Consider the following 9462-nt stretch of genomic DNA (forward strand, 5'->3'; position numbering starts at 1 on the left):
AAATCAGTATCAATAAAATTCATGTTTGCAGAAGTTGCATATGAAGTGGCATTTAGATGTATTTACACATGTTCATGCAGCTTAGAGGGACATGGGATGCTTTAACTGCAGTTACAAATGCATAAATAATGTTTCGATATTTAAACATGAAATGTTGAATACTGATATTTGAAATTATTTAAAAGATGAAAAGAGACTTTAAATGTGAAATTAAAACCGCCAGTAGGTGGCAACAAGTCACTGTTAATAAGTGAGTCATTGCGATTGAACCGAATCATTTAAACGGTTGATTCATTCAGGAACGAAACACCTTCATGTTGCTCAGAGATGCAAAACAGTACTGTGGCTGTGTTTGGAATGTTTTTTGTTGGCGAAATAGCGCAAAAACAGCCAATATGGTGTCTAAAACGTAAGTCTCTTGATATTAACTTATTGTTTATTAAACTGTTATATAAAATCAATATCACATTTGTAACCATGCTGATTTTTTAAGAAGAAACGGCACTCTTCGTGTGATATGATTAACTATATGAATTGATATAAATATATACATTTTTTGCCCCCTTATCTTGAATTATGTGATCATTCTTAATGCATATTAATAGACTGAATCATGCAGTGAAAGAACCACTCTAAATGCGCACGCGCACTAAAGCCTGTGTTGGTCTACTCTAACCAGACTTCATCTCGTCGCGTAATGCACGCCTCTGTAGGTGTGTTTTGTTTAGCTTTTGCAATATACTCGATAATGTCATGATGTCTCACGAGTTGCCTGCACAGATTTGGCTTGCATGAACTTCCCAAAGAAATTAATGAGTGAACATAACTTACGAAAAGTAACCCGTCAAATTGGTTAGTGATTTGACAGCGTTACCCACCACAGCTGATTTTTACCCGCATTTGGCGGGTTGGCAGGTGTTAATTTCAAACCCTGGTTATAACTTATCTCGCTAAAAACTTGTCACTCATGAATCATAACGTCTGTCTGCTGAGCCCTCGTGATAAGTGCGGCTGTCGACGTTTACATCAGCACCAGCGCCTCTGCAGTGTGTGTGTGTAGTAACATTGTGATGACTGATTGAATGCAGTACATGCATACTTGGGCTTGTTTGTTAAACAATTAGCCTATGCAATTCATATGATTATAAATTACGGATTACGGGAACCCACCCAATCTGGCAACACTGGTTTGGAAGCGCTCAATACTCCGCTCGCCGGGGACTTCTGCTGATAAAGACGTGCAAATGCAACGAGAAAACTAAGTGTGGTCTACAATATAAATATCATTAATCAGAGCTGGGTAGATTACTTGATAATTGTAATCCGTTACTGATTCCAAATTACATGACAAAAATGTAATTATTAACGTAATCCACTGCATTACACATTTTAGACTACTTTTAGATTACTTTTGACCTAACTCGTTTATCACATTGATTTTAATAGGATAATCTTGTTCCATGTTGATATAAAAATGCAAAAAATAAATTAATATATAAGTATATATATATATATGTCAGGGCTCTGCCCTGGCAGCTTTGTCTGTGTTGTCATTGTTTAATGTTTCTTTGTTTGTCTTGTGTTTGCACACATTGTTTTGTCTTCGTTTATGCTTGCCATGTGTTCCTGTGGTCCCACCTCCTTGTTTCCCTTGGTCACGCCCACTTGTTTAGGCCTTGTCTTGTCCTCGTTTCTGTAATTGGTCTCACCTGTCCCTCATGTACTTTCCTCCCTTTATATTGTGCTGTTTTTCTTCTTGTGGTTGCTGGTTCTTCTTGTGCCATAGAGACAGTTACTGACTTGCTGCTCTATATTCCAGTTCAATAAATCTTGTTTCACTCACTCCGCATTTGGGTCCCTTCCTGTTGAGCCTGACATATATATATAGTAACATAATTACATTTAGCAGACACTTTTAACCAAAGCGACTTACAAATGAGGACAATGGAAGCAATCAAAATAACAAAAGAGCAATGATATACAAGTGCTATAACAAGTCTCAGTTAGCTTGACACAGTGCACATAGCAAGGTTTTTTAAAAATCATATAATAAATAAAAAGAACACAGATAGAATAGATAAAGAATAGAGCAAGCTAGTGTTAGAGGCCTTTTTTGCTTTTGTTAATCAGAAAATCAGAATTATAATTGTACAATAAATAAAAAGAAAACAAATAGAGTGCAAGTCTAAAAGGGGCAAGTTATATATATATATATATAGAATAGAATTAGAATAGAGAGTGCTAGAGTTAGAGGGTCAAATAAAGGTGGAACAGATGTGTTTTTAGCCGATTTTTGAAGATGGTTAAGGACTGCTGGGATAGAGTTTGGCAGGTCATTCCACCAGGAGGGAACAGTTAATGTAAAAGTCTGTGAAAGTGATTTTGTGTCTCTTTGAGATGGCACAATAAAGCGACGTTCACTTGCCGAACGCAAGCTTCTAGAGGCACATAACTCTAAAGTAATGAATTTAGGTAAAGGGGTGCAGAGCCAGTGGTGGTTTTGTAGGCAAACATTAATGCCTTGAATTTAATGCGAGCAGCTACTGGTAGCCAGTGCTTCATGTCTATCCATGGCCTTGGAGGATGATCCATTGTGGTCTGCCAATACACTGGTTACATAGTGATCTCCTGATTCGCCTGCTCTATCTCCTTCTCTGAGGTCTTCCATCTCAACAGATTTGTTCAGGTCTTCAATTGTGCCAGTTACATGAGAATCTTTGGATTTGCTGCCTCCATCCTGATTGCTTCATCTATCAGCTCCTCCTTTGTTTTTCTGTTACATCTCCCCCAGATTCCTACCACTCTCTGTCTTCATCTGGACAATACCCTCCACCGTTTCCAAAATAATTCCTCCTTTTTTACTGAAAACATTCAGACCCATCACTTTACAAGCTTTATCTCAATACACTCACCAGATCTTCCTCTGGTTCCATCCAGACTCTGCACTCTTCCAATACCACCATGGCCTCATGTGTTGGACTTCCCTAACTCTGTTTTTCCTGATTCCCCAGTGAGTCCTGTGTACACCAGCTACAGAACTGTTTACTCTATCAGCCACAGTGATGGAGGCTGTGCCCGAGTCTGTCTCTCCAGTGTTCATTGGCTGTTTCCACTGCAGCATCCCCTAATCTATCGGCACCTCCTCTGGTGGTTCCCTGTGGCTTGTTTCCTGCTCTGCTGGCTTTCCCCAAGGTCTCCTGCTCCGCTGCCTCCCCTGTTTCGCTCCACTCTGTTGCGGTGGTCTCCTGATCTGCCATGGTGATTCCCTGCTTTGTTTGGGCCTTCTGATTCTCCAGCTCCGCCCTGGCCTTCAGTTGAAGTTCTGCTGGCTCTGCCCCGGTCTCAAGTTTCCTCTGGATCCATCTGCCTTTGCCCCAGTCTCCAGCGGAGGTCCAGGACAATCTTCCTTCTCTTTGTATCTCCTCATCACCATCCCCTACTTAAATGTTTTGGGGTATTCAGTGATATTCAGTTGTATTCAATTAAATTTTTGGCTGCACTTAAGGCTACTGCCATTGAAATCTAATGCTTTGCATCCCTTCAAAGCTTTGAAATAACAGTATAGTATAAAAATAAATATGAAATGACTTGACTTTTCTGTGCAGCAACAGCATTCTCTCTGCAATGATTTTGTGTGTTGACTTATTACTTGGTTTGCCTCTTTGCCAGCTAGATCAAAATAATACAATACCAGAACAGTTACAGGTGGGTCATTCTTCATGGAGTGACAAACGAGAGAGAATTTGTAAAAATGTTCATTTTTATGATAAATTTATTGCATTTAATTAATTTTAGTTACTGGTGGTGTTTATAAGCACTGGTGCTAACTACTCATGTATGTGGTGTTACCACTATTTCTGCAAAGGAGACAGTAAACTTTTCTAAAATGGAGGTTTCCATTATGATTGATAGTTTTAAGATCAGGGGATCATTTTCTAAATATTAATAAGACTATAGCAAAATTTAGATTCAAATATGTGAGATATATGTCAGCAAATTATCAGTGTAACAACACAGACTGTAATAAAATTATGCATGAAATTGTCAGAAATGTAGCACTATATATGAAAATTAATAAGAAAATGAATTTATCATGCACCCCTCAGATCAACCATCACATGACATAATCCCCCCTTTTCTTAAAGGGGTGACATTCATTGTTGTTACACCAAAGACATAAAGTTGGAGATCACAACTTGTATCTAAAAAATTTATCTGTATATATGTACATATTTATTTTCAATATAGCCACTTTATTTGGGTTAAAAATGTTAGATTGTTGCAATTACAAACCAAGATGCCTCTGATACATGGTGTGATTTATTTTTGTATGCATTTGTATGTAAACATTTTAAAACAAAAGATATATTTGTTACAGAAAATATATTTGCAAACATTTTATGAATTATTGGTGTTTACAGTTATTTTTACTGTTGCAAAGTAGAATGACACCACTTGTCAGAAATGACCAGGTGGTGGCGCAGTTCCCTGCTTAAATTAATTGAACAACAGACAGTGTGCTTTATGAGGATGTTTTTATCACTGTTTGTACTCTACATTAGCACAATCATCAGAGATGAACCAGTCAAAAGTGTGAATGCAATGCCAGACTTTTCTGAGAAAATGCAAAAGCATTGACATTTTTTTCCGTCAACATGTCTCTTTAGGGGCTCTGTAGAGCACTAGTAATCCAGATTTGGTAATCTGAAAAGGTGAGTATCTGGAGCATTGTGATCCAATCCAATTTTGCTTTGAAAAACCAGCAGAAACCACCATTCTGGATAGCAAAACATGGGATTTCCAAATCCAGATCAATCCAGATTAAACCTTTTAAACAACTGGTCCTAGGTTTCAAGGTTTAACAATGTGTAAACTTCAGGTTAACTATTTATATTAGCAGTGTCAGTATCATTGATAGGATGAACGCCACATGCAGCTTTCAAGTATTGGCTTGTCTCGCTCTTGCGGATCACTTTGGCTTGGGCCTGGTTTAAAAGTAGCATTTTAAATATATGTAAAGACATTAACTCAGGTTAAGTGCAGTGTAAAAAAAAGATCAGTTATGAGGAAACAATCACAGCATAATTTTCTGCTGGATTTCAGAATATAGCAGCATTATCGGAAATGAACAAGCAGACACAGATGAAAAATTATGGAGAGAATCAATGAATACAAAATCCCACCTTTGGACCTAAAGCCCTTAATCAACTAGTATATATTAGATCAATGGTAAGCAGAATGGGAATAATGTCAAAATAACAAATTATTTATAATATGTCCTCAGGTGGGAAAAGTACACTGATGAGCCATTACATTATGATCTAATAACCTGTAGGACCTCCTTTATCCACAAAACAGCAGGTGTGCGGCGAGGCATTGATTCAACAAGGTGGTGATAGGTCTCCAAGAGTATCTGGTACCATAATGTCAACAGCAGGTCCTCCAGTTCCAGTACATTGTGGGGTGGTGGTGATGTAGTGCGATCCCGCTTTTCCAAGTCAGACCACAAATGTTTGAGTGGGTGAATTTGGAGGCCAAGGCATTAACAGAAATTCACCATCATGTTTCCGAATCACTCCTTGATGATTCTGGCAGTGTAGCATTGTGTATTATCCTGTTGGTAATGGCCATCACTAGCAAGGAGCACAGTTGCCATGAATGGGTGCTCTTAGTCCACAACGATGTTCAGATACCTGACAGATGTCAGGGTTTGTGCTTTTGGGATAATGGTGCCTAAAGTGTCCCAAGAAAACATCACCCACAGCATAACACAGCCGCCGCTGGCCTGTGTTCGCCCAACAGTGCATCAAGGTACCATAGCCTCTGTTGGCAATCGGTGTATCCGCGCTCAGCCGATGATGTGATGCACCAGGAGTCTTGATTTGTCAGACCAGGCCACTTTCTTCCAATCATCCACAGTCCAATCTTGGGCCCATTTCATGTGTTGTTGGCGATGGTGTGCAATTAGCATGGGGACCCGGCTGAGTTGTCAGCTACATAGATCCATACGCAGAAGGCTGCGATGAACTGTGTGCTGTAACACATTGCCCTGGTCACCACTGTTGCAGCTGCTGCTCTCTTAAAATTACATTAAAGAAACTATCTACCATTGTTTACAAATTGCTTATAAGATCAACTATCAACAGAATTGTTCGTGAATGGCTTATAAGATCAACAACTAGCAGAATGGTACAAAATAAAGGGGTGCAAAAAAGCAACATAAAGTCAAGTAAAGAACTCAGAATTATGACTAAGTGGTTAACCACAACACATCACGTTTGTCACTCTGGCTAATTACTAGTGGAAACAGGGCCGTTTCTAGCCAATTTGACGCCATAGGCGAAATCCCTATTGCCCTATATATATATAATTATTTTCAGACACCAGTTGCTTGACACATTCAAATTGGTTGTCATAATAACAACACTAATTTGTGGAGATTCAGTGCATTGAGTTCCACAAATCTGAATGCATTATTTGTAAATTGACTGTTAAGATAAACATTTTGCACAATTTAGTATCTGTAATATCATTGTGTTGCCACTAGATGCTGTATAAGCCCTATGTAACAATCCCTAGTGGCTAAGACAGTGCACATCATTTACACATAAATCACACATACATTAATTTTATTTCATTTTGATTTGTATACTATATACTATACTACTACATATTGTTTAGATATTATCAATGGCTACTTTTTTGTCTTTATCTGTTTTTTGTTCAATTTTTTTGTTGTTGTTTCTTGAAACATTGATTTAAAGTGTCAGTTATTATTATTTCAGTCAAACCTATAAAACCCCTTTGTTACCCCAAACTACAAACTACAAACCACGCTCTGCTCTCTATGACGCTGCTCCCATAAAGCGCTGTTGGAAGTGAATGAATTGATTCAGCATTTCGACACCTCCGTAAGGATGCATTTAACTCGACAAAGCGGTCTAATAAAGGATGTATTGATCTCGTGAATTAACGAATTTTACTATACAAATATTTTTTAATTGGATGTTAAAGTTTATATGGGAATATTACATGACACGCTGACCCTTTAACAATGCATTGGCGCAAAAAACGCGCACCTTTTGGAAAATCTGTGCCACAAATACTGCCTAAACAAAATACTGATTTTGTGCACTATTTACTGTACCAATATTTTAAATTGGCCTTTGAACTTAGCTTTATTGCATGGCAAAAAAAAAAAGTGTTACCTTGCCAAAGCACTGACAGCCCCCACTGATCTAACAGCGTTGTTGAGCGCTCCAAATGCAAACTTTGCATGCAACAATCAGGCAGCAGTTGACAGCACTCTGATCTAGTGGCATACAGGCATCGTCAGATTGACAGTACTCTAGCCCAATAATGTTGGGGGATCCAGTGGGGGCGGCAGTCACATTTCAGGGTGACCGTGCCACTCTTTATCACAACCCTGCTAAAAGTGCCAGTACGTGCGCTCATTGGCGCCCCTTCAGCTGGTGGCGCCCTAGGCGACCGCCTAGCTTGCCTATGCCTAGAAACGGCCCTGAGTGGAAACAAGTGTTACACAAGTGTAGCGCTTAGACCGTCTACACAAACTTGCCCTTGACACAAGATCCAAGTCTTAGCGCTGAAACAGTTTAGTCTCTCAAACGTAATGAACAGTGCAGTATATATCAATAAACAAAGAACAAACCCAAAGATGTGTCAAGGCTCTGAACCACATGACAAACATATTAACAATCAATCATCGCTGACTAGACTTTCAAGGCTTGACTGAAGGCACAGAACTGAGTGAAATCTGACACTGATCTGGCTCACTACTCAAGTAGTGTAAACACCCATTGTATGGTTTTAGTCAGTGTAATTAAGGCGTCATGTATGCTGAAGTTTTCTGTTTTGTTTCCACATTTTCCTTTTTTAGTTAGCTTAAATGTTTGGTTACGGAATAGTTATGGAAAATGTTTGGTTTTGATTATTTCTTTGTTTTGGCGACACCCTTGTTTTCTCCCCGTGTTTGTATTTTCTTGTTTTATTTATATGGTTTGCCAGACATTGCTGGAACTTTCAACTGGACTGGACCCTATAGTCAAATGAGACAAAAATAGAGCTTTTTGAAACAAAACCAGAGATGGATTTGGTGTAAACAAACCTAGCAAGGAATGGTCTCAGTGTCACACGATGAACTCAGAAACCAAGAAGAGCTGGATCCAAGTGCAGATTAAGATTTATTATAATAATAAGCAAAATACAAAATCAAAAACCCAGGAAACAAAATATGGGGAAACAGAACTGAGCACACACACACGAGATGACCATGAATGGACAAGACCTGACAAGGAAGACAGGAAACACTAGAGCTTATACTGTAGACACAAGGGCAAACAAGGTAACAAGGAACACCTGGAGAACTCAATCACGAAATCCTTCCAGTGGACTGGAACGTTTGCTCCCTGAAAATCCCACAATGCACCGTAAATACTAGGGAGCATCGGTGCTCACTATGCTCCCTTACCAGAAATTACGTCACATTTCTGAAGCACGAAGCTCGATAAATATAATGACATGCGATAGAAGATTTCAAGAGACAAACCGTTTTTTTTTGTTGTTGTATATTTCAACATAAACACATCGCTAGACAGGTAATGATCACATATTGTTACCGTTTATAATTAATATTCGGCTGAAATGTTGTAAGAATATGTAAAAGAAGAATGTGTTTAAAGAGAATAAAAATAATATCAAAAAGAGTTTGGTCCTGCCTGATGTTGATTAATAGCAGCGGTGACGTTCTACAGTGTTGTCCGTTGACGTACATAGTCATGTCACCGGAAATTGAGTAATCACTGTCCCAATGTGCAGTGAGCTAGGGAACGTACCAGTGACCGAATTTGTGTACACAATAAACTGATTCACGAGCTCGGGAGCTAGGGAGCTGATTGAGACGCACCCAGGGTCAAACAAGGTATCAAGGAACACCTGGGCTGTGTCCGAAATCGCCCCCTATACCCTCATTCACTATTCCCTACATTAGGTCACTAATTCAGTTCACTAGAAGGAGTGAATGAAAACGAGTAGTGAATTCGGACACTGAGTGCACCGGAAGGAATGCCGCTACTGCATAGTTTGTGCTTGCTGTTTATTAATCATTTGAAACTAGCAAACTAGCAGCTCCAGTAGTAAGATTAAAGGATTTATCTTGACCTCTGTCACGGAAATTATGTATAAACCCTAATCAAACTATCTAATAATCAATTTACAATGAATTTATACCCGTGTTGTACATTATACTGTACGCCATGGATGAGTGCTTTGTAAAAATTAACTTAATCTAACTTAAAAATTAACTTAAATTAACAGTAAGAATTAATCTTCTGGCGAGATGCGGGAATTCATTCGGCATGTGACTCTCACGGTGCATTATGGGCATTCTCTAGCCGTTGAGCGTGCACCAGTTGTACACTCGTTTTTGCAGTGCATTGTGGGATT

This window comes from Sinocyclocheilus grahami, unplaced genomic scaffold (assembly GCF_001515645.1).
Source record: "Sinocyclocheilus grahami isolate Dianchi unplaced genomic scaffold, SAMN03320097.WGS_v1.1 scaffold636.1, whole genome shotgun sequence".
Taxonomy (NCBI): Eukaryota; Metazoa; Chordata; class Actinopteri; order Cypriniformes; family Cyprinidae; genus Sinocyclocheilus; species Sinocyclocheilus grahami.